This window comes from Manis pentadactyla, chromosome 11 (genome assembly GCF_030020395.1).
Source record: "Manis pentadactyla isolate mManPen7 chromosome 11, mManPen7.hap1, whole genome shotgun sequence".
Taxonomy (NCBI): Eukaryota; Metazoa; Chordata; class Mammalia; order Pholidota; family Manidae; genus Manis; species Manis pentadactyla.
Genome location: NC_080029.1, coordinates 4,604,680 through 4,627,809, shown reverse-complemented (window position 1 = coordinate 4,627,809; position 23,130 = coordinate 4,604,680). Strand labels below are relative to the sequence as shown.

The following is a 23,130-nucleotide window of genomic DNA, read 5'->3' as shown; positions in this document are numbered from 1 at the left end:
ACCAGAAATGAACGTCCCGTTTACTCCCATCACCTGGACCTGCCAGTGGCCGGATGGGAGTTGAGATGGAGACAGGGTGGGCACTCGGGTACCGGGACGGCCTCAGGTGGTGGCTAGTTACCTTGTTAAAGGAATGCTAAGGTCGGTGTCGCTCTTGGCAGGCTGAGGCTGGGGCTCCTCGGGTTTCTTTCTCTCACTGGGGCCAGTGGTCTCTCTGCTCACTCAGCCTGCGCAGAAGTGGGTGAGGAGGGTGGTGGACTTGGGAGGGGACCCCCTGAAGGCCCCATGAGGATACTGGGTTGAGTCCCGGGTCCCAGCGGACCCCCGCCTTGTGGCCTCCCAGCTGGAAGACCCTTTGCATCTTGACCCAGAGCAGCCAGTCTGAGCTGCCCCCCTCTCTGCCCCGGCACCTGTACAGAGGTCCCCGAGTGTCAGGCCCCACTGGGTCTCGGACATCACTGGGGAAACTGAGCTCTGGAAGGGGGTCACCGCAGTTCAGGACGCTGGGGCTCTGCTCAGGGTTCCCCCTCCAACCCCTAAACGTGCCGGGTGGGGGGCCTCCTGGAGAGAGTCCCTCCAGCCCTTCACCTCCCCAAGCCATCACAGGAGGAGGGCAGTGCCCCCAACCCCCTAATGTTCCTGCTGCCGAGTCCCTTCCCTGCCTCAGCCTGGCAGCTCCAGGGGCGGCTGGGCCGCTCTGCCCAGAAGGACGGTGGGCGGGGCCCGAGGGAGGGGCCGGAGGGGGCTCGCGGGGGAGTGTCTGGAATTGCGGGGCCAATCCGCTGCCCCTGAGGCTGCTCTTGCCTTTCAAGGCAGGTCGGCAGGGGGCAGATGCCGCTCCCCGGCCAGCGGGGCCCTTGCTGACTCTCTGTGCTCTTCTCCTCCTGGGGCCTCAGTTTCCCCAGATCTGCCAGGAGGTCTTGGGCAGCGTTCTCACTTGGCTCCTGTGGTTCTGGAGCCCTGGCCAGTGACCATAGCATGATCCTGGGGAGCCATGGTGACGTGGAGGGGTTGGCTGAGCAGGTGGAGCTCAGGGACTCCAACACCAGCTGCTCTTAGAAATTGGGGGTCCTCAGGCAGTTTCGTTTAAACAGAGGTCCCCACGCATAAGCCTAGGCGGGGAGCACTGGCAGGGTGGTTTCTTCTAGGGTTCCTGTCACTTGACAGCTGGCCTGGGGGGGGTCTGAGTGGGATGTCTTCATGTCCCTGGTGGGGCCCCTCTTGTGTTGTGATGACGTGGACGAGCCCAGAGCTGTAGGCTTGGAGCATGGGGGTTTCTTGGGGGAAGAGGCCGGGGATTTAAAGGTGAAAGAGGAGGGCCTGGCCTTGGGCAGGGGGGAAACTAGGGTCAGAGTGGGAGGCAGAGGCTGGCCTCAGTATCCCTCTTTACAAAGTGGAGGATCACCTCCTTCCTAGGAGAGGGGCGTGTCAAGTCCCTTGTAACCTGGAAATGCCACGGCAGGTGGGGGCCTGTTACTAAGGGCTGTTAGGATCATTACTTTCAAAGCCGCTGGCTCATGTAGCGGTCAGGGCTCAGACAGCATTTTCACACACAGTGTCAACTTCAATTTCCCATTAATCCCATGAGATGATTATGCCCTGCCTTGGAAGTGAGTGACCTGGGTCCAGAGAGGTGAAGTGACTTGCCCAGGGGCTGTAATTAGCATCGGCAATGACACCTGGACCCGGGCCCTCACGCACCCCCAGCAATAAGACTGCAGCCCAAGGCAGCAAGGTTATGGGTGGGCAGGTGCACAACGGGCCCGTCGTCTGGACGGTGTTCCCCGTGTGTCTGCTCTGTGTCTGGCTGGATGGAGCCGCTCGGCCCCTGATACTGACTTGGCTCCTTACCAGTGAGGGGGGACTCCCTGTTTCTCAGGTTGAGTTGAGGTTTAGGGGACCTTGTTTGGGAAGGCGGAGGCAGAGGCAGCACTCCATGCCCAGCTCTCCTCCTCCCCTGGAAGGTGGGGAGGGCACATGCCCCGAGTATGGTGGGAAGTGGCCACTTGGGGACCCCAAGGGGCCCTTTCATTCCATGGTGTCCATGTGGTCAGCCCTCTGGCCTGGTGGGGGCGCCTGCTCCTGCCTCCCTGGGAAGCTCACATGGTCACCTGCCCCTCATTTTGGCTGATTTGGTCGTCAGCAGAGGCACAGGACAGCTGGCCCAGGACCTGCTAATTATAGCCACTCAAGGAGCTCAGCAGAGGTGTTGAGGCCCCCATATCATGGTTTCTTGTAGACAGTCACCCTTTAACCTCTGTTCCTGAGCCTGGCCCTTGCTCCCACCCACCAGGCCCCCTGGGGGTGGTGGGCACGGGACCCCACCCCACATCTTACCTTTGATGCAAGCACTCAGTGGATTGGCCGATGCGCCGTTGACTGGAGCTTGGCTTCTTTCTAGAAAGTCATTGGATAAATGTACTGCTTAATGACGAGAGCCCAGCCTTGGGACAGGCATGCACTTCCCACGGCAGTGGCCACAGCCCACTTGTAGCCTTCCCCGCCAGCTTCCTCAAGAGACTGTGGCTATGAGCTGCTTTCCCTCCCTGTTGCACTTGGCTACCTCCACCAGATTTCCTGAGCACTTACTATGTGCCGGGCACTATTTCAGTTCTTTACTCTTTATGACAGTCTATGAAAGTGTTACTTTTACTATCTCCATTTTTCAGAGGAGGGCTGAGAAGCACCGAGACAGACCTCAAACCACTATGGGGCCTGACCTCTCTTCTCTAAGCAGGACTGACTAAGATTGCACCTCCCCGGCGGCCTCAGTGCCAGCAGGTCACCCCAGCTGGGGTCCACACTGGACTCAGGTTCCACCTTTCTGTGACTCCCAAGCAAATGCAAGTAAGAATTGCTGAGAGGCTCAGGTCCAGGCTCCTTACCTGACCCCCAGTAAATCTCTGGGCTCCCTGACCTTTGACTTCACAGGCAATTATAAGAGGCATTTTCCCAGGCTGGTGGTCCCTCCCTCACTGGGGCTCCTGTCCACAGGGTCCCCTGTGGTGTTCTGTCCTGCCCCTGGTGCCATTCTGCACTTGGTACACCTGTATTTCCCCTCCCTTGCCTTGGCACATAGTAGGGCTGCGGGCAGCAGGTAAGGCCTGAGGCAGCAGCTCCGAGAGGTAGGCTGCACCTTGGCCAAGGAACCCCATGATCGATTTCTCTTCTCTCGTCCCAGGTGGTGTGCAGGCGAGACAGTGGCTTTCTCCTGGGTGGGAGCAGATGCCTGGCCCAGGATCGAATAAAAAAGGTCTGAAAACTGATCTTTTTTTCTGAGTTGTAGATTTGGACGGTTTGTATGTGTGCCGACTCCTGAGTGGAACTAACTTGAGCCCTTCATCTTGCAGCCCAGGCTGAGGCTCACTGCCCCCCACTTGGGCAGTGAGTTGGTGGGCTCCACTTGCCAAGGCGAGGCCCGGCCCTGGCCTGCATGGATGGCACACCTGCCCAGAGAGGTGCAGGGCCCACGTAGGCTGACCTCATGGCAGACCAGGTACGTACACCCTGCTCTGTTACACTGATGACCTCTTTGGGGAGGTGGAGGCCTCAAAGAGTGGGGCATTACACAACCTTAACATAGGAATATCACTAAAGACCCAGAATAACACTGTTTAAAACTCTTATTTGTCTGTTATACATACTCCTGGGAGGTATTAAAGTCTAACCGTGACACAAAGGGGTGCCCACTACTGGGACATGGAGGGTTCAGAAAGCCTGCTGGCAGGGGGTGTGGAGAGGCATCCCCGGAGGAGGTGGGTGACCTTGGTCCAGTGACTCTAAATCCCCCTCCCTCTCTTGTAGGATGGGGACAGCCTCCTTTAAGTACTGCCTTGATACTCTAAATGAAATTAAACATAACATACCTGGCCCAGTAGGTATTCAACATGCTTAAAAATAGTTCTTTCTTGAGGTGGATCTGTCCCTTTACTGTCGCTTTGAAAGCCTGTGTCATTTTTGTAGAATCCAGAGGGAAGACCAGGTGACCAGGGACAGGGAGGGTCAGTGCTGGGTCCAGGGGGCCCTTGCATTGGTCACCTGCATCACTTTACTGGCCTCACTTGGGTTCACGCAGCCTCCCGAGGAGGAAGTTGTGTTGAATCATCCTGGCCCAGAGGTGGAGGTGGGTAACTGCAACTTGGGTACTGCATCTTATTTTTATTTACCTTAAAAATATTTTGCATCTGAAAAACCACGACAGACACCTCAAAGAATTTACCAGGCCCAGAGCCAGTCCAAAATAAATGCTGTGGAATGAACACCAGTGCTGCGGGAAAGGTGACGAAGACCTGGGCTGCGCTGGCAGGGATAGTTAGCCTGGACTCATGTTTCTTCTGCAAAAAGGCATGAAAATTAGGTCTTTGCCCAGCAGAGGAGAGGAAAGTTCTAGAAGGTCCCTGTCTGTGAGAGGAGAGATTCTAACCAAGTAACCAATTAGTTGACTTCTGTGGATGGGGGCCAAGACAAAACCAGACACGGGTGCAAGACAGACTTGGGGTCTATGAGCCTCGACGTTTTTAATCTGTAGACGACAGTAGGATCATCTTTGTTGCACACAGCCCCATGTCTGTTCAGGGATTCTGACAGCCCTCAACAGCTGAAGGGGCCTGGGGAGTTGAGTTTGAGGCTTGGTGTGCAAGCAGAAACTGAGGTGTCTCAGGGTGAGAGAGGGGGTCTGACGGGACATAGGGTGCAGTGTGCCCCCCTGGACACCAAGGGGGTAGGCGAAGACCAGCAAGATTGCCCCCTATTCTCGCGGAGCTGATGGGTTAGAAGTAGCCGTGCTTTTCAGCTGCATGCCCTCTGCTAAGAGGTGGGAGGAGACATGGCAGCTGTGGGTTGTGGGTTCCGCATGGGAATCAGCCTGCCCGAGGATGCAGCTCCGCCCAGCTCTTTGCCAGCAAGCCGTGTGACCGTTAACGTGTGTGAGCTGTGGGGATGCTGGTCCCCAGAGGCCCGTGTGTCCCCTTCACCATCTCATGTCATGTTTTTCCAGATTCTCATTCCAGTTAGCTAATCCCTGAGAGCATGGGTCAGGGCATTAGCTTTTGGAGCCTTTTAGAGACTGAAAAGGAAATTCGTCCCCCATGTGTGCATTGCAGACACCCGCCAGGCGGCTCTGGAGGGATTTGGGGCCCACGGGTGGTGAAATCACAGCTGGCCGGCACGCACCTGCTGGCCTCATGTCACTGACATGCCATTTGGAGGCCCTGGACTCCATATAAAATAAAAAAGGAATGATCTTTGGGATAAAATAAACCACCTGTGTCTACAGAACTTGTTTTGGGGCTATGTGCCCTCGCCTGATCCATCAGCCAGGCGTGTTTTGTATTTGTGAAAAACCAAATCCTCAAAACCCCACAAACAAACAAACAAACAAACAAACCCAGGCTTCCCCCTAAATGTGTATTTCAATTATGCAAGAAATGAATTGATAAATAAGACATATGTTGCTAAAATCAAATACTGTAGATAAAAGCTAAAGCCATGTTCAGCCCCTCTCTCCCCAGCTCCCCCATCCCAGCATACCAGTTTCAGATGTGTGCTTCCAGATATATTTCTGTGCATTTACATATGTATGTAAATAGACCTCTAAAATACATGATTTTGTTTATTTTTTATAGAAAGTGTATCATCGTGTACATTTCCTTTTGTGCAGCTTGTGTTTCTTCCCCCCAAGAATCTGCTTGGAGATGATAATAAAGATCAACACCTTAGCAACCTGTAATCAGTACCCACTGGAGTTTATTTAACCCCTTGCCTCTGTTACAAAAGCCCTGGGTCCTCACCCCGTGGGCACACATTGTGAAAGCAGGTGTAAGTAACTGTTAAGATCTGGTTTCGAGGAGTGGGCTCATGAATGTTTATAACATTATTACAAACAACGAGTGTATGAATGCATAAATTAGCAACATGAAAGAAGGAAATGCCTGGCCCAATGATGAGAATGTGTTTATGAATAAAGGATCATGTTTAATCCTGAGGTCCATTAAAAGACAATAGGTCTCGCTGTTTCGTTCTTTTTAAGAGCTGTTTGATATTCTGGGGTATATAGGCATCATTGTTGTTAGACCTTCATGTATTGTTGAAAATCTCAGCTGTAAGTGTGCTGGGTGGGGGTGAATGTGCAGATAGAAGCTGTGGTCAAAGTCCCAATTGTCGGGGTTGGGGGTCAGGGGACCATGGGAGCTTGTTGTATTATTGACGAGAGTAAATAAAAATGAATACATAAAATAAAAGTAGTCCTTGCACAAATTAATGAGGAGGGCATGTCATGAACCGAGGTTTTCATTGATACAATTCTGTTCAACTGACATCTGCTAAAAAAGATAAAAACTGTTTCCAATTTTTTGTTATTGCTAAGGGCCCCACAATAAGCATTCTTAACAGCCAATCTATAAACATCCAACTTCTTAGAAGTGGGATAGCTGGGTTAATGGTTTGCAAAGTTTATTATCATTTCTAAAATGCCATTTTGACCTTGTCACTGTCTTATTAAATATCCAGCGGACTTTCTGGAGCTTTTGGGTTGGTCCAAGAGCATTTGCCTGGCATGTAAAACCCTTCAGGGTCTGTCTGGAAGCTTCCCGGCTTCGTGTCCCCTGCCCAACTCCCACACATTTCCCTGCTGGGCACCCTGTAGCCCTGGGGAGCTACCTGCTCGTCTCTGTGTGTACCCTGCCTTTTCACACTTAGGGGTTTTGGCTGCGCCTTTCCAGCCACCTTCTCTTGAGCCTTCAGACCAGGCTTTGAGATGTCCCTTTTGGTGAATCCAAAGTTAGAGGGAGACCCCCCCTCCCCAACCACCCACAACACTTTGATCAAAAGTCCAGCAAAGCACAGGCCCCAGGATGGTGATGTTTCACTGACACATTTTCCTAGTCTAGGAGAATGTTTTGCATTTTTCTAGAATTCATGAAACTGGCCACATGTTAATCACCCCTTTCCTTTGTCCCTTTCCAGTGCCCATGGCTCCTGTGTTGCTGGATCTGACTTTCTGTAACTGAAAACCACCTCACACTCTTCCCTGGGCCGAGGGGCAGTGTCAGAGGACTTAGCTGTCAGCTCTGCACACTGGGTGAGTCCTCAGAATGCTGTCAAACTGCACACACACCTGGGGGCCCAGGACAGCATCCCTCACTGCCCCAGGCTGCTCTGCCCCGACCTCTTGGGTGCACACATCAGGTCACCCCAGTGTCTGCCGTGTGCAGGGCCACAGAACCCAGGGCCATGGAGTCCGTAGGTTGGGAGTGGCAGCATCTCAGAGCTGAGAGTGTCAGTTTGTGGGACATAATTATGGCCTATGTCTTTTCACGGTTTGCTCCATTCCAGAGGGAAATGGGCCTGGGCTTGGAGCATGTGGAGGGGAGTCCAGCATGTGTGGCAGCAGGGCTACCGGCTGGGGTGGTGGTGACAGTTCTGGGGGCGGGGAGGGCAGTTGTGTTCTAGAAGGAGCACAGGCATGGGATAGAGGGGCTGTGGTGGGAGGCAGGGACTTCGTTGGCTTGTCAGGAGGGTGAGTCACCAGAGGTGCTGGAAGCTCTTCTCGGGGAGAGGGGTGGGAGGCACCCTGAGGGCCCGGTCATTCCAGCTACACAGCAGAGCCGTGTGTCCTTGGTGAATCCCCAAGAATTCTGCTGCCTCAGTTTCCTGATGTTAGAAAAAGAAATCACCTGCCACGCAGAGCACTGAGGCTGCGCGAGGTGATGACAGTGCACAGGAACCAGCAAAAATCAGTAGCCTTTCCCATCTCATCCCATCCCCAAACGCCCAGCCCTTCCTCCCTGAGACACAGGCAGCTGCTTTTCAGAGCAGACCCACAGAGAAAAAACAGCAGAGCCAGAGTGTGAGGGCAACAGAGGCCCCCCCCCCTGAGCTGCACAGAGCCCCCCCAGGGAAACGCAGGCCTCGTCTGGGCCACCTGGGAACCAGCAAAGGGGGTTTTAATGGGGTTCTCCCGGAAAGTTTGACAACAGTGTATTTTATTTGTTGTAAATCTATATAAAATGTCAGACTGCTCTTCAGGCAGATATTTTAGGATTGTATTTTATGGGTTTTGGCAAGGGCAGCCCGGAAGGAACGGTGGCCCCAGTCTCCAGAGGTTAATGATTCCTGGAAAAACTTGTGGCTAAACCTGACTTCTCCTGAGTTTCACAGAAAACACTCCCTGGGCCGGGCCCAGCCTCAGTGAGGTTTTTGTGTGCTGACAGCCTTACCTAAGAGAAGTTAAGACTTACATGTTGCCTTTTACACAAAAGTGAACTACCACGGCCACTGGGCACAATGATGCCTCTCTTCCTGGGTTTTCTGTTTATTTACTCGAGCATGTGCCTGGTCAGACCCACGCCCCACACCTGGGTGCTTCTCTCGGGCTTCGTGGGGCTGCCTGTACCTCTACCAGGCAGCTTGTGTTTCATGCCCAAACCCCATTCCTAACTTCCTCCTGACGGGGCGAGGGAGCTGGCTAGGCTCATGTTTCGAGTCAGGGAAGGATGAATGGGAGGGGGATTAGTGCCTCCTCCCCAGCCAGTTTGCCCATCAGGGGCTAACGGGTTTGCTTCCAGGTTGGGATTTGGGTAGGTGATTTTTCAAATCCATGCCAAAACGTTTTTCCGTACCACCAGCTACCCCCAACCAGAAACCTTTATTTGCAAATTGTGTGACTTCCTGTCCTCCGCTCCCCCCCCACCCCCGCACTGCCACCTCCCCCCATGTGGTGGTGCAGAGGCAGTAATGCAGATGTAAACTCCACTTTACCAAACATTTTCACATCGGCAGTTTCAAAGCAATCCTTTAATAGATTAAAACAACAGCAGTGGCAAAGAAACAACAAAAACCCAGGCTCTGAGAGAGCAGTTTCCCCAAGGGCTTGCTCGCCGCTTCTAAGGGGGCCAGGTCAGTCTGTCTGTCTGCGGGGAGCCAGCCTGCACTCCCCACCTGCAACACGATGCTGCCCCCCCACGGCGGGTCAGAGCAGCCAGCGGGACCCTGAGCCTGAGGCGGGCAGATGGGCTTGTCAGGAGCAGGGCAGGTGGGCCCCAGTGATGAGGAGCTCTATCCCTGGCCCTGGGCGCCTCTGCCCTCCCTGAGGCTTCCTCCCCGTGGAGTGCGTCCCTGCCCCAAGGGTGAGCTAGGCCACCTTGGTCATTTCCTGGATGAGGAACCGGGGCTGGCCCCTAAGTCAGTCTGTTACACACACACACACACAAACACACACACCCGCGTGCACACACATGCACATGCTGAGTGCCTGCCCTGGGAACAAAGACAAGAAAACTTTAGAAGCAGAACAGAGCCTTGTCTAGTGGGGGGCCCCTGATAAAGGCCTCATCCACCCAGAGTTCCTGGTAACTGAGCCCCCATGAATGGGCCTGGAGAGCCAGCACCCTGCTGCAGTGTGGGCCACATTCACCAATACGTGGGCCCCTCGGCTCCACTGACGGCCAAGGGGGCTTCACGTGTCCCCAGATATCCACGTCATGGGCCAGTAGCCGGCTGGATCTGTAGCTGTGGCCCAGCCTCCAGAGAAGGGCTCTGGTTTTCCCATGACCAGGCCAGTTCCTCAGCTCACCAGACCCCCCTCCTTCCACTTTTCCCCACCCCTGCACCAGCCTGTCGCCCCAGAGAGACCCAGGCCAGCGTTGTTGTGCCTGTGAGCCGGGGCCTCTCCAGGTGTCCCGGCCATTGAGATGGGGAGTTGGCTGCAGGACAGCCCCTCACCTCCCCCCGCCGGCCCAGCACTCACCCCCATTCTCTGCTCCTCTCCCTCACTGCCTCATTGTGACAGACGCTCCACCAGCCTTCCCGGTGCCATTCAGCTCAGGGCCAGCTACACGCGAAAGTCTGCGTATCCTTGCTCTGACCCCAGCCTGCTCGTCCGCAGCCAGCCCCACGCAGGGCTCAGCTCTGTATGAGCTTCTCAGAGGCCTAGACGTGTGGGTTGCCAGCCCGGGCAGGGAGCCTTGCTGCAGCCTCCTGGCCAAGGACCGGCCTGCCTCTCTCTGCTCGGATGCCTCCCGTAACAGGGAGCTCCCTCTCTCCCCAAGCAGCCCGCTCGGGGCTCGCACACCAAGCTGCTTTGTGGAGCCCTCTGCTTTCCGCGTCTGCCTCCGCGGCTCTGCTGCAGCCCCTCGCCCCCTCTGCCCTCAGCTCTTTGCAGGCAGCAAGCTCACTCTCAGCCCTCTGTTTTCTGTGCTGAGCAGCAAGCTCCCTCGTCAACCGTGGGATCAGGTTTGGGGGCACTGCCACCGTCGCGATCGCGGTGGGCATCTGCGCCTGTCCCGCGGATGCCTCTGCCTCTGCCCCTGCACGTCCCTGCACGTTCGGATGTGGGATGGAGCCCTTTGCCCTGCTGTTCTGCAGGGAGCCCAGGGGAGGGCGCGGGTCTCCCCTCCCGAGTCCAGCCGCTCTGTATCTGTCTGTTAAGCGGTTTCAGAGCCCTCTCGGTTTTTTATGGCCCCTCTGCCAGTTGCCAGGGAGAACGCTCTCTACGCAACTCCCCTGCCTTTCCACAGGAGCCGCTGGTGGCCAGGCGGCCCTGGTCAGCCTGCAGCAGCTCCAGGGACGGGCGGCAGCAGATGGCTGTGGTGGGGCTGGGGGCCCCCGAGCCAGACAGGCGGGGCTGGGCTCCCCACTCTGCAGCTGTGAGGCGCAGCGACTCCTCTACTTGTCAGAGCCTTGGGTTTTCCTCCGTGGAACAGAGATGACAGGCTCCCCATTGGGCTTGAATTGAGACTAAATGAGCTAAGAGTGACCTAGCACACATCAGACACTCCCTAACTGCTTGTGTTGTAGACGCTGGGACCCGGGGAGGGAGGCACACAGGTAACAAGGATTGCAAGAGAAAATGGTCTGGCCTTTTGAGACCCTATTCCAAACCCAAGCAGGAATCAGGAACCTTGCCTCGCAGAGACCCCTCTGCCGGCCTCATCAAAGGCCTCCCATCAGCCAGAGGCAGCCCCTGGCCTGTGAGCTCACAGTAGATGCAGCAGGCGGCAAAAATGCCATGCAAACCCACGTCTTCATTTAATAGAGCAGGGTGCATTGTATATGACAGCGCAAGGGGACTTGGGTGTAAGGCATAAAGGAACATGCTCCCCTGCTGCTTCCTTAGAAGCTCCAGCTGAGACGGGGGGTTCCTAGGGAAGCAGAAGGCCAGTGGGGTCCAGGCATCCCATAGACTGGGGCACAGGCGTCCATCCCTGCACTCATTCTCCGGACCACCGCAGTGCACCTACCTTCCCGGGCTCAGACCCAAGCGGGAGGCTGGATACCAAGCGGAGCTGGTCGACTTCCTGTCCTCGAAGCTCAGTCTGGTGGGCAAAAGAGACAGGGAGTAAGTCACTCTAAGTCAAGGCACCAAGTGAGGACGACAGCAGTTGAGATGTGCAGAGCCCTGTCTTGGGGCTGAGCCCTGAGATGGGCTGTCTGCATAGGACTTAGCCTGGCAAGGACTCTGGGCACTAGCCTCATGATCCCCATTTGATCGATGAAGAAACTGAGGCAGGGAAAGGTGAAGCCCATACTCACCCTTTCTCAGCTGGTGTGAGGCTGGGCCGGGGTGGAACCCCAGGCTGGCCGAGGCTCCCCCCACACCCTGCTGCTGAACTGCTCGGCGAGGCAGCGCTGCGCGCTGGGGGGGCGTGGGGGGCAGGGGATGGATTGATTAGTTCTGAGCACCTCCCAGCGGCGCTTGAGATCCCGGCTCCTCTGTGGCCCAATCCGTTTGAAGGGCAGATTCAAAATTAGGTGCTAGCACCTATGGGCAGAGGCTTATGAAAATGGCATTATTAACCTGATGTGGGGAGGGCCCTGCCCACCTCCGAGCAGATGGCTGATAGAGACGGAGGGGGCTGGGGCTTGTTGGTGTGGACAGTGAGCTGGAGAGGAGGGGGCACATCCGGGGGCCCGCTGGGGCTTCCTCGGGGGCAGGGCTGCCTTTGGAGGGGGTGAGGGCTTGACGGCTGAGAGGGGCAGCCCCTCACCACAGGGAAATGCTCCCAGCTGGCACCCACTCCTGGAGGGAGGCGTCCAGCCCCTTCTCTGACACAGGCAGGGGCCCTGAGCCTCCCTGCCTCTCAGTTTCCCCATCTGCAAGATTTGAAACAAACGTCATCGCAAGAAAAGCCTGTCCCCACACCTTCCCGCCGGCCCCCTACCACTGTCACCAGGCACCTGTCTGCTTGTCAGAGCAGGACTCAACAGGAGAGCTGCAGCGCGGGGAGGGAGGAAGCGAGGAGGGAGAGACGCGCAGGGGGAGGAGGAGGGGCCCCGAGGGGGAGGGGAGGGGAGGGGAGGGGTGGAGGAGGGGAGGGGCCCGGCCCAGAGAGGCCGCCGAGCTGCAGTCCGCATCGGGCAGGAGTTGGGCCACTTGAGATTTGTGCCAACTCACGGTGCAGCGGAATCAGACAGTCTGACTCCTTCAGACACCAGCCAAGAGTCTGTGGCGCCCCCAAGTGCCACAAGGGGGCCGCCTGGGCCACATTTTTAAGCCCGAAAAGTGAGGAGGGGGAGACAGTTGGCCGCGGCCGGTGCTTTGGCTTCAGCTTTCTCAGCAGCAGCGTGGCAGATGCAGGAGGGGGGCCTGGGCGGCGGGGGGGGGGGCAGGCGGCAGACGACACCCCTCCCTCGCGGGGCTGGGCCGCCGCAGGCTGCCGGGAGGGCCCGGGGAGCTGTCCCGCGGGCAGCTTCCCGGGGTGGGAGATGGAGGCTGCGGGAGAGTCCGGGCGGCCCCAGGAAGCCGACCGCGCAGTGTGGCAGCGGCCCAAGGGCCGGGCAGGGAGGGTGGAAGGGCGCCGTGCGGTGGTCCAGGGGGCCTGGGGGGACAGGGGGCCTGGGTGGGGGAGGGGGGTGGAAGGGCCAGGGAGCAGACTGGAGGGTTTAGGAGGCAGGAGAGCCTGGGGGCTGTAGGAGGGCCTGGTGAAGGGGCAGGGGGGCCCTGGGGCGGCTGCTGGTGGTCCTGCTCCGCAGGGCCCTGGACCTCTGCCCTTCCTCCGCAGTCCACCCGACCCGCGTGGCTTGCTCCCACGGCCCCGGCCCTTCCTAGTCCCCTCTCATGTGAGGCACTTGTTCCCTAAGAACCCACTTCCTGATACCCCCAAGGTGGGGCTTAGGCCCATTGCTCTTTCAAAGGTGCTCCTCTCACCCCCCTTATCTCCTGCACTTCGTTTTTACTTGTTGCTTTTAGAAACCTTTAATTATGAGAAATTCCAAAGAACACAAAAGCAGAGAAAATAGGACACTTTTTCCATCATGATTTATACAGTTTTCAGATGGCAGTTACCCAGATATGGTCACCAGCAACTCTCAGCTCCTCCTGTTCTATCTTAACCTCGAATTGTCCTTCCACCCCCCAGAATATTTTGAAGCAAGTCCCAGACAGCATATCATTTCTTCTGAGCCTTTTTCAGTATGTACCTCTAAAAAGAGGAATCTTTTCTGTTTTAAAAACATAACCACAATGCACTTTCACAATTAAAAAATTAATAGCAATTCCTTAATGTCATCCAAATTCTATTCAGTGTTCAAATATGGGCAGTTGATTCATAAGTTTCTTTTACAGTTGGCTCATCCAAATTCTTCCCTGCACTTTGAAGGGGCACTGGGATTATGGAAGGTAGGGGCCGCTACAAATACAGGGGTTTGTAAATTCACCCTTGCCTTAAGTGAGTAACCCAATCTCAGCAAACCCCAGTTTTCTCACTGAAAATGGGCCAAATCCTGGGTCTTTCCTGGGGTCATTAAAGATGAAAGATGATGCACATGAGTCCCCAGCCCTCTGTCTAGTACATAATGGACACCCAGCAAACATGTGCTGCTACAATTAGTCTTCTTCCTGGAAGGATCTAACGGGCATTTGGGCCTGGGTAGGCAAGACAGAGCTGCCTACAAAAGGTTCCTGGCAGTTGAGGCCCCCTGAGTGATGAACACAGTACGTGCACCACATCCCAAACAAGGGGAGCCTACAGTCCATGGGCTGGGACCTCCCCATTGGCTCAAAACTCAGCTGCCCAGTAGCAGATAGCAACCAGGGACCAACTGGGGACCCCACTGGTTGCCAGTCCACTAGGTGGCACTCTCTGCTGAGGTACCACTACCCCAAACTGCTCTGGCCACCATCCAACCTGGGGTGCTGCAGGGGGATGCATACCACTAAAACTCTGCTGATAATTTCTAAAAGACGTTTCTCAGCTATCATGCAAGATGCAGCAGTTTTCTCCCCACGTAGATCAGCCCAATGGCAGAAGCAGAGGAAATGAACACTTAATGATAGTTTGCTCAGCCAGGCACTGGTATGTCCACTCTCTTTAAAACCTCACCCTAGCTATGTCTGATTTCCCTTTATTTTATAGATGAGAGGACTTTGAGAGGTTAAGTGATTTGTCCAAATCAGCCGGGAAGCAGGATCCAGGATTCCAACCCAGGTTTGTCTGATTCCTCTGTGTAATGGAGAGGTAGGAAGGATGGATGTTAGGTCTGCTGGCTGGCTGGCTGGCTGCACGCATCAAGATGCGTTGGTAGGTAGGTAGATGGTGGGGTGGCTAATGAATGCTGGTGAGATGGGTGAGGGAACATGCAGAGAGTGGATGGATGGATGGATGGATGGATGGATGGATGGATGGATGGATGAGAGAGAATAGTTTCTCACCAAGATCAAAGGCTTACTTGATCTGTGAAAAGAAGTTTCCTCTGAGTGGAGCCTTTTGGTGAAGCTCCTGTCTTCTGTTCTGCCTCTGAGTGTACTGACAGGCTCAGGTGGCTCCGGGACAACAGGTGGGCTGCCAGCTCACAGGCACCGAAGCCCCAGCTGTGGTCCTGGAGCTGCTCAGCAGCCTGCTGTCCCAGCTGCTTTCACGCTGCCCTGAGAACCAGCAGGCAACCTCCTTCCCACTGGCTCTGCCGGATGACTAAGCCCTGAACCCATTCACATGCTCAGTCCTTCTCTGGTCACCTGGCATAATTTTATGTGCTCTAAGTCATCACAACCACCCTTCATGAGAGCAATCACCATCCTCAATGAAGACAAAAGGAAATTGAGGTTTAGGAATGGTGAATGACTTACCCAAAGCTTTTTTTTTTGGAAGTGAATACAGAATCAGGATTTGAACCCTAGTCTGCTTTTCTTCCAAACTCAAACCCTTTCACTGTTTCTTTCTTCCCATGACTGTGCCCCAAAGAATCTGCACTCTGGGGGTTCACCCATGTCAGACTCACCCTCCTGGTCTGTCAGGGAGCTAGACTTCTTGTACCCCAGACTCGCAGTTGATTTCTCAAGTGACCCCTTCTCTAGTTTATCCTATTTTTAACTATCACACATACAAGGGTCAAACACATCGCTGACATCCTGCAGTACAACTAGCCAAGTCACATTAAATTTCTGGTAGCTCATATTATGACTGAATGCTAAGGGAAGCATGTGTAAAAGTGACTTTAGGGGCTGAAGGGGTGCAAGGCAAGGAGAAAAGGAATCAGAAGAAAGGTGAAGGGCAAATGAGCAAGACTCCTGGAAGACCTTGCTTACATTCAGCAGATATGTTTCAATAACTTGCTTATGGATTATACACTGTTACACATCTCGGATGCTCAGGCTTCAATCCCAGCTCTGCCATTTGCTACTTTCATGAGTTAGGACAAAATATTTAACCTCTGTGCCTCAGTTTCCTCTGTTGTAATATAAGGATACCAATAGTGCCTTACTAATGGGTACTTAAAGACTAAATGAGTTGAACATTTTAAGTGCTTAAAACAATGTCTCTCATATGGTTAGCACTCAATAAATATTTTAAAATTTCATTAATAAGTATTTTAAAAATTAAAATTATAATTGTTACAACTATTCTCATTGGGATGGTATTTAATATCTCTGGAAAGAAGAGTTATCCACATTTTGCAGTTAGCTGAGAGGGGCTCATCGAGGTGTATGAATTTGCTTTGGGAGAGGAATCAGTGAAATAGAAACACAAAAGCTCAAGACTAGAAGATTTTAGTTCTAGTTATGGAAAAAAGAGTCATACGCACCAAATGGACATGATCATTGTAATGAAAGATTAAGCTCTGGAGTGGATGACACTCCCTGGAGGATTTCTCTTGGGGCATTGAGAGTCACAGAGAAGCTGAACAGATGAAGGCAAGATGTACACTTACACTGTCTTGGGTCAAATTCCTGGCTTCTAGAAGCAGTGGGCAAGGTCCCCAAATTCTCATATGCTTCCACCAAACTTCTTTCCTTGTGTGTTTTTGTTGTGTGTGTGTGTGTGTGTGTGTGTGTGTGTGTGTGTGTGTGTAGAAAATAGCCACTTTAAAATGTTTGTTTGCTCTTTTGAGGGTGGCCAGTTGGAATAAAAAGGTTGTTCCAGCCGAGTTCCATGCCACATGGGGCATGAGGACTGGGTGACCTCCTCTCGTTCCTGGGCCGAGCATGTGCAGCTGAAGCCTGGGTGGTTTGTGGCTGCCTGTGGGGGTGGGTGTGCAGGGATGTGAATCCGTTTGGGTGCCCTGACAGCCAAGTTTAGCATTTGTACTGACTTGATGGGCTAATCTGGGGCAGAAGCTATGAGCTCAGCATGACCTGACCCCAGAATCTGTGCAAGGTGTATGGTAACTGCTGCCTCTGCATCTCCTCTAGAAAGACGATTTGTTTACTTACCCAGACTATTGGTGCAGCCTGGGGGTGCCCTGTGCTCCCCGGGGGCTGCCTGTGTGGGAGGTCAGACAAGTCCTCTTACGTGCCCGCACATGCGTTCATGCACTCACTTCGTGGGTGATAGTGGGGTGTCAGCAAGAACTGCTACAGAAATCAGGCAGTGGGACCAAGTGGTTAAGACAGACTCGAGCCAGACTTCCCACAGTTACCTCCTAGCTCAGCATCTCTGAGCTGTAGGACCACTTGTAAGTCACTCAGCTGCTCTGAGGCTCAGTTTCCTCCTGTGTAAAATGGGACTAATATTTTTGATGTTACTTTCCTACTGAGGCATTCTCCTTTTTGTTTCCTAACATCCCCTTTTCTGCTTCATTTTTCCCCATAGTTCTTTTCAGCACGCCATATCCCATATACAGTACTTACTTATTGTGAATATTACCCGTTCCTGTCTCTACCCACAGGGATGTTAGCGCTCAGATTTTGTCCCTTTTGTTCATTGCTGTATCCCTGGCACCTAGACCAGTGCCTGTGTGCTTAAAACTTTTTTGGAAAAAAAGAAGATACGCTGTTAAATTGTACCCATCCCAGAGGACTGTCAGTACATGCAAGCAGTCAGCATGGTGCCTGGTGCCGAGTATGCATTCAATAAATATTGGCTAATTATGATTATTATTTCCAATTCGCAGGTCTGTTGTGAGGATCAAACAAGATAATGTATGCTGTGGCATGTGTGAACACTACGTGCCAGGCACAGGAGGTACAACATTAACGATCCATTGCTGCTGAGGGGGAACTTGTACTTAAACTTTATGCTTTTCATTTTCATACTGCCTGGGAGGGAGGGAATACTGGCGGATTACTGCCACCTGAGGCCCAGAGAAGGGTGGGGAAGGGGCAGGGCCTTGCCTAGGACCCCACAGTATAATGAGGCAGGAGCCTGGGTCTTGATTCCCAGTCACGGTCTTTCCATGAGTCCCCTATGCAAGTCCCCAAGTGGATGTACCTATGTATATTATTACATTATACACACATACACATAAAATATGTACGTTTTAAAATTTAATTTATTTTTTATTTTTATGTCTCATAATTATCCTGGTCTGGAAGGGTAGGAAGGAAACTGGCTGTGCATTGTCCATAAGGGTCAGAGCAGAGGCCTTTCTGGTTTCTGGGGAACGACGTGAACACCATCAGGAATTTTACTGCATGGGCCCCCCCGAGGGCAGCCCCATTTCATGAAATGAGCTTCAGTTTTGCAAAGCACCTCCCTTAGCTGGGTTTCTGTTTTCCAGGGCACCTTGTTTAAGCTTTGAGGCCGTGTCCAAAAAGGAGCACATCCCAACAATTTCCTGCCTGAGATCCATCCTTCCCGAAACCCTCTGCTTGGCTTGAGCGTCGAGATAATTCATTTCTCTAATCCGCTTGGGTGCTGTGGGGGCTGCAGGTGGGCGGCGGGGGTGGGGAAGGGCCGGGGGCTGCTTGAGGACCTGTCCGTAGTCCAGGTCACCCTCCCGTTGGACCACGAGGGTGTTGTTGTCCTCAGTCTACAAAGCGCACAAGCCGGGGCACAAGATAGAGAGGCCAGGTCACGTCTCTGCAGTTACACCGCTCGTGAGTGCCTGCTGGGGTGGAACCTGGTCTGTCTGTCTGTCTAGCACCACAGCTTGGGCGCTGCTGCAGAGGGAACAAAGATTGTGTGAGGGGCTCAGAGAACGGATGCGGAGGGGTTTACCTGGCTGCCTTGGCATGAAAATAATAGCTAATTCTGCTTGGGGATTAGTGCTGCGACTGTCTTTCATGTAGAGGAACAGGCACAGAGAAGTTAGTTGACTTTCCCCTGTTCCCCAGAATAGCAGGGAGTGAGTCTGGGTGTGGAAGCAGGCGGTGCGGTGTGAGCTGTGCTCTAACCATTGGCAAACAGTGCCTTCTGCCTGTGAGCGCAAGTGTCAGTGGCAAGTCCGAGGACCTGGGTCTGAGCCCTGGTGGATGTGAGCTTGAGTCAATCATATGTATTTAATTCTCTGCTTTGACAGAGGCCCTGCAGCAAGCCACTGGCCCATGGAAAATATTTTTAAAGAATATATATATGAGATAAAATCGTATATATCTAAAACGGAAAGGAGAGGGTACCTAGGAGATTTTGGAGTGGTTATTTAGAGTAGAGGGCAGCAGGGGGATAAGAAGTGGAGGTGGGGGTCGTGTGTGGTTATTGTACTGTCTTTCACAATCAGTAAAATAAGAGAGCGCTGCACACTGGGGATAGTGATGAGAGTGGGTCATGAACCGAGGGTTGTGATTAATTCTGTACGACTGAGGGACATAAAAAAGAGATCAGAGTAGTTTGTGGTTGTTAATTTTATTATTAGAAGCTATAAAAGAATAAAGAAATAATGTAATAAAGGCTTTGAATAAAGCAATTGTGGAAATGTGTGCTGGACAAAAGATTATGATTAATCTGGGTCTGCTAACCTGACATTAACCAACAAAAAAAGGCCCTGGCTATTTTCTTCCCTTTAATTGGACTTTGTGTTCCATGAAACAGGCACACTGGACCTTCTCTGCTAGAGATCTTGGCTGTGCGGAGGGAAACTGTAGATGGGTATAGGCAGGGTTTAGTGGGTGGGCATTCCCTGAACAGTTCAAAGTGAATGAATGCGCAAATAAAACTAGAGAGGGCTAAGCATACAGCAGTGGTGAGAATGTGTGTTTAAAGAGGGCTTATGAGCAATCTAGTTCTACCCAACTGTAGTTATTAAAAACCAAACCAAACCAAACCTAAGGAGCTCTAGGCTGTTGGAACTGTAGGCGGGCAGCCTATTAACAGGCATATAGAACAGTCATTGGTCTTGGCTAAAAGGTGGACTCAAGTGTATTTGCTGTATAGTTAAAAATGAATTACATGAATAAGTAACATAAGTGACAAAATGATAGAGGGCCAACAATGGACCACCAAAGATGATGTTTTATGCATCATGAATTAAGATTAAGCCACTTAGGTGCAACTGTAAACAAACAAAGCTCTTACCTCTGTGGATAAGAAACGTTGGTCTGTAAGTACTAAAATAAGTACTGATTTATTTTTTGCTCTGGGTTAGTGCTAAGCTCAAGTGTGTTTATTGTATTTTTAAATAAGTGAAAACAGTGGGATAAAATTTTATCTTGGTGGTGAGATTATACCTAGAATCAAAGATGGTTATGACTTCAGCTCTGCATATCTGAGTCCCTGAGGAAGAAGATCTGGGCTGCTCCTTTTGTGGGAAAGAAGCATAGAGACAGCCGCTTGTAACAGTTACTGCTTTTGTTTTGGTCAGGGTGGTGAATTGGTGCATGCTTGCTGTAATAACAAAATTATTAGATGACAAAATATGTACAATGAGAGCTGTATGTGGACCAGTGGTCATGAACCAAATGTGTCATGAATCAAATTGTGATTATCCTGTGCTGCTCACCCAGCAGCCATTAAAAATACCTAGGTGGTTTCATCCTTTTAAATATCTGCCTTGTGTTCCACAGAATGGAGGCCCCATAGGGGGTCTACTGAGACTCTGTTAATGAAGATCTTAGCTGTGACCTGTGTGGGGAATGAGCCACGAACCAACCAATGTGAGTGATGGTTCGCACTGACTGTTTTAAAGTTGGGTGTTTGGATGATGGGTGTGTATGCGTTCTTAAACATGAATGGCACAAATAAAATCAAAGTTGGTCAAGCACAGACCAATGGTGAGACTGCGTCATGAACCAAGGCTGATGAATCTCATTTGGCATAACTGAAACCAAATTAAACATAAGTGGACTGTTCTCTGTGAAATGAGCAAATAAAAAGAACAATTATATTTAGGTATGTATAATTCTATAATTGTATATACATATATAGGCATAATTATACATATATATATAACATATATGTTTAGAAATATAATTTTTACTTATTCTTTGCTTGAGTGTTGGGTTTGTGCATATTTATTGATTTATTAAAAGCAAATGGACACATACATAAATAAAATCAAAGAAGCTCGAGCATGGACTGCTGAAGACACCGTATGGTGACCTCAGATTTATGATTACACAGTTCTGACTATTTGGCAGACATATATATGAAACAAAAGTATCTATGCTATTTTATTCATTTTAATAGCATTTTACTATTAATTTATACACTGTGGTTTATATAAACACTTTGCTATTGATGAAGTTTAGACTGTTAATCCAGTGAGAAAGGTACGTATAGAGACATGAGGTCTTGGTGATTTTCTATTTGTTGGTAAGATTCTTTTATGATGTTTTAAAGGGATAAAGGAAATTAAAGACAGCCAAGTGCAGACGAGTGAGGTTAATATTTCATAAACAATGGCTGATCAGTTCAATTCTACACAAGTGAGACTTATTAAAAACAATCCAGGGTGTTCATGTTTTAAACAGTTGCTTTCTGTTGCTCACAAAGGACGCAGCATAGTTGACTTAATCCTGTACTATTTATGAGAATTTTGACTCATATTTGGATGAATGGGATGGATAAGATGTGTAAAGAAAATGTAGGTAATAATTGATGTCCATAAATCTTCATTTAGAAAGTTCTTCAAGGGTGCTCATAAATGAATGAATGAACAAATGAAGGAATAAAATAAGAGAGGGCAAACTAGGCCAATGATAATATCTCATTATCCTAGAATTAAGAGTATTCTAATTCTAAGGGAGTCTGATGGTTCCAAGGTCCACTTAAAAAATCTGTTGGTTAAGGAGTATATAGCCAATATTCTTGGTTTTTGCATGGTGGTGTGTTGGATATTGATTTTGGGACTAAAAATATATAAATATATAAGATAACAAGAAAGGTCAAACATAGAATGGTGACAAAAATGGCCCAAAGATTACAGTTTGTTTAGTTTTGTGCTCTTGATGTCCATAACAATATCTAGGTTTTTTTCATTCCTTCTGCCAGCTGTTTTGTATTCTGCTGTACATATATTTACATACACATGGTTTATTTAAACATTCCCCCATTGATAAAGATCTAGGCTATTAACTCCTTGAGCAAGGAACACAAAAGGAGATGAAAGGTGTTCGCTCCACCTGTGGAATAAGGAGTCGCATGTATGGTTGCTCATTATAACTTCTTTAGAAATGCTCAGCTCAGACAAGAGGATCAGACAAATGATCGAGAATTACGATTACTATGTTTAGCTTAATTAGAAAAAATTCTAGACTATTACCTAAGGGTGAAGGGCATATACTGGCACTGTCCAGTAGAACTTGCTGTGATGGTGGACATGCTGTATAATTTGTCAGGATGGTAGCCACTAGCTACATGTGACTTTTGAGCATTTGAGCATGGCTAGTGTACATGAGGAATGAATTTGAATTTTATTTAATTTTTATTAATTTAAATTTAAACAGTTATTTGTGGCTACTGGTCACTCTGTTAGCTGCATTGAGTTGTTGGTTAGTGGGAGCTCCTTCAGTATTAGATATGAATAAATAAATACAGAAATTAATAAAGGAGGGCTAATTATGGGCCAGAGATGAAAATGTCCCATGAAATCAAGATTGTGATTTTAATCCAGTTCCGCATAACAGATTGACTGACAAAGGGTCTTTGGTTCATGAAAAAAAGACGTAAGTTTATTCATTTATTTTGCCAACTCTTCAGTATTACATTGAGTGTGTTCTCCATAGTTTATATGTGAACTTTTCTCTGACGTTGAAGATTTGTGTATTTTGGTGGAGATAGAATCAAAAATTTATTGTCCAAGTTGTAGTTGGTGGATTGAATACTAGTTTTGTGGCTATTCATTATATTATTATATTATTTACTTCAAAAAATGGATAATAAATAATAGAGAGTCCATGTATAGTGCAAGGATTGAAATGTGACATGGACCAAAGTTTGTGATTAATACAAGTCACCACAACTGTGGTCCATAAGTAAAAGGTCTCTTTTACATATGTTGGTGAGGAACATGTAGGCAGATGTAACCAATTGTCAAAATACATGAAGAGGACAGAGCATGGACCAGTGATGGAAGCGTATCATGAACCAGACACTTCTACACAATTCATACATTTCTGCACAACTGAAGTATGTTCTATAAATGTCTTTATTTTCCCACTTATGGATAAGAATTATAAAGATTATCTAATAATTTATATCCATTATTACATTGTAACTTTTAAATATAATTTTATATATTATAATTAACACAGTTTGTCTTGGGTTTGATGGTGCATTCATAATGATGTCATCGATTATATTCTTAAAAATCAATAAATGAATACATTTCTAAAGATAAAAGGAAGGAATTATATGAGTTAGTCATTGCTGTGACAATGCTGCATAACAAGTAACTCACAGTTTCAATGGCTTATAAAAAAACAGAGATTTTATCTCTCACATACCAATCTGTGGGTCTCTTGCAGCCATTGTGCCCCAGTCTGTGCTCTGTCCCATTTGCCTTCTTACTCTGTCCCATTTGCCTTCTTACTCAAGGTCCCCA

At 50.4% G+C, this 23,130-nt stretch overlaps 1 long non-coding RNA gene and 1 other non-coding gene across 2 annotated transcripts in view; both read left to right on the top strand.

The window, feature by feature from the left end:
• LOC118910851 (uncharacterized) overlaps positions 1 to 23,130 on the top strand; it is a 102,591-nt gene that overhangs the window by 7,067 nt on the left and 72,394 nt on the right. The window contains exons 5-11 of the long non-coding RNA XR_008992394.1: positions 2,670 to 2,847; positions 3,182 to 3,253; positions 3,351 to 3,496; positions 6,964 to 7,078; positions 14,352 to 14,423; positions 17,326 to 17,396; positions 20,153 to 20,242. This is a non-coding gene — a long non-coding RNA (uncharacterized LOC118910851). The remainder of the gene's footprint in view (positions 1 to 2,669; positions 2,848 to 3,181; positions 3,254 to 3,350; positions 3,497 to 6,963; positions 7,079 to 14,351; positions 14,424 to 17,325; positions 17,397 to 20,152; positions 20,243 to 23,130) is intronic.
• On the top strand, positions 5,932 to 5,991 carry LOC118910952 (small nucleolar RNA SNORD112). Its single transcript, XR_005024267.2, has one exon. It is a non-coding gene; the product is annotated as a small nucleolar RNA SNORD112 (small nucleolar RNA).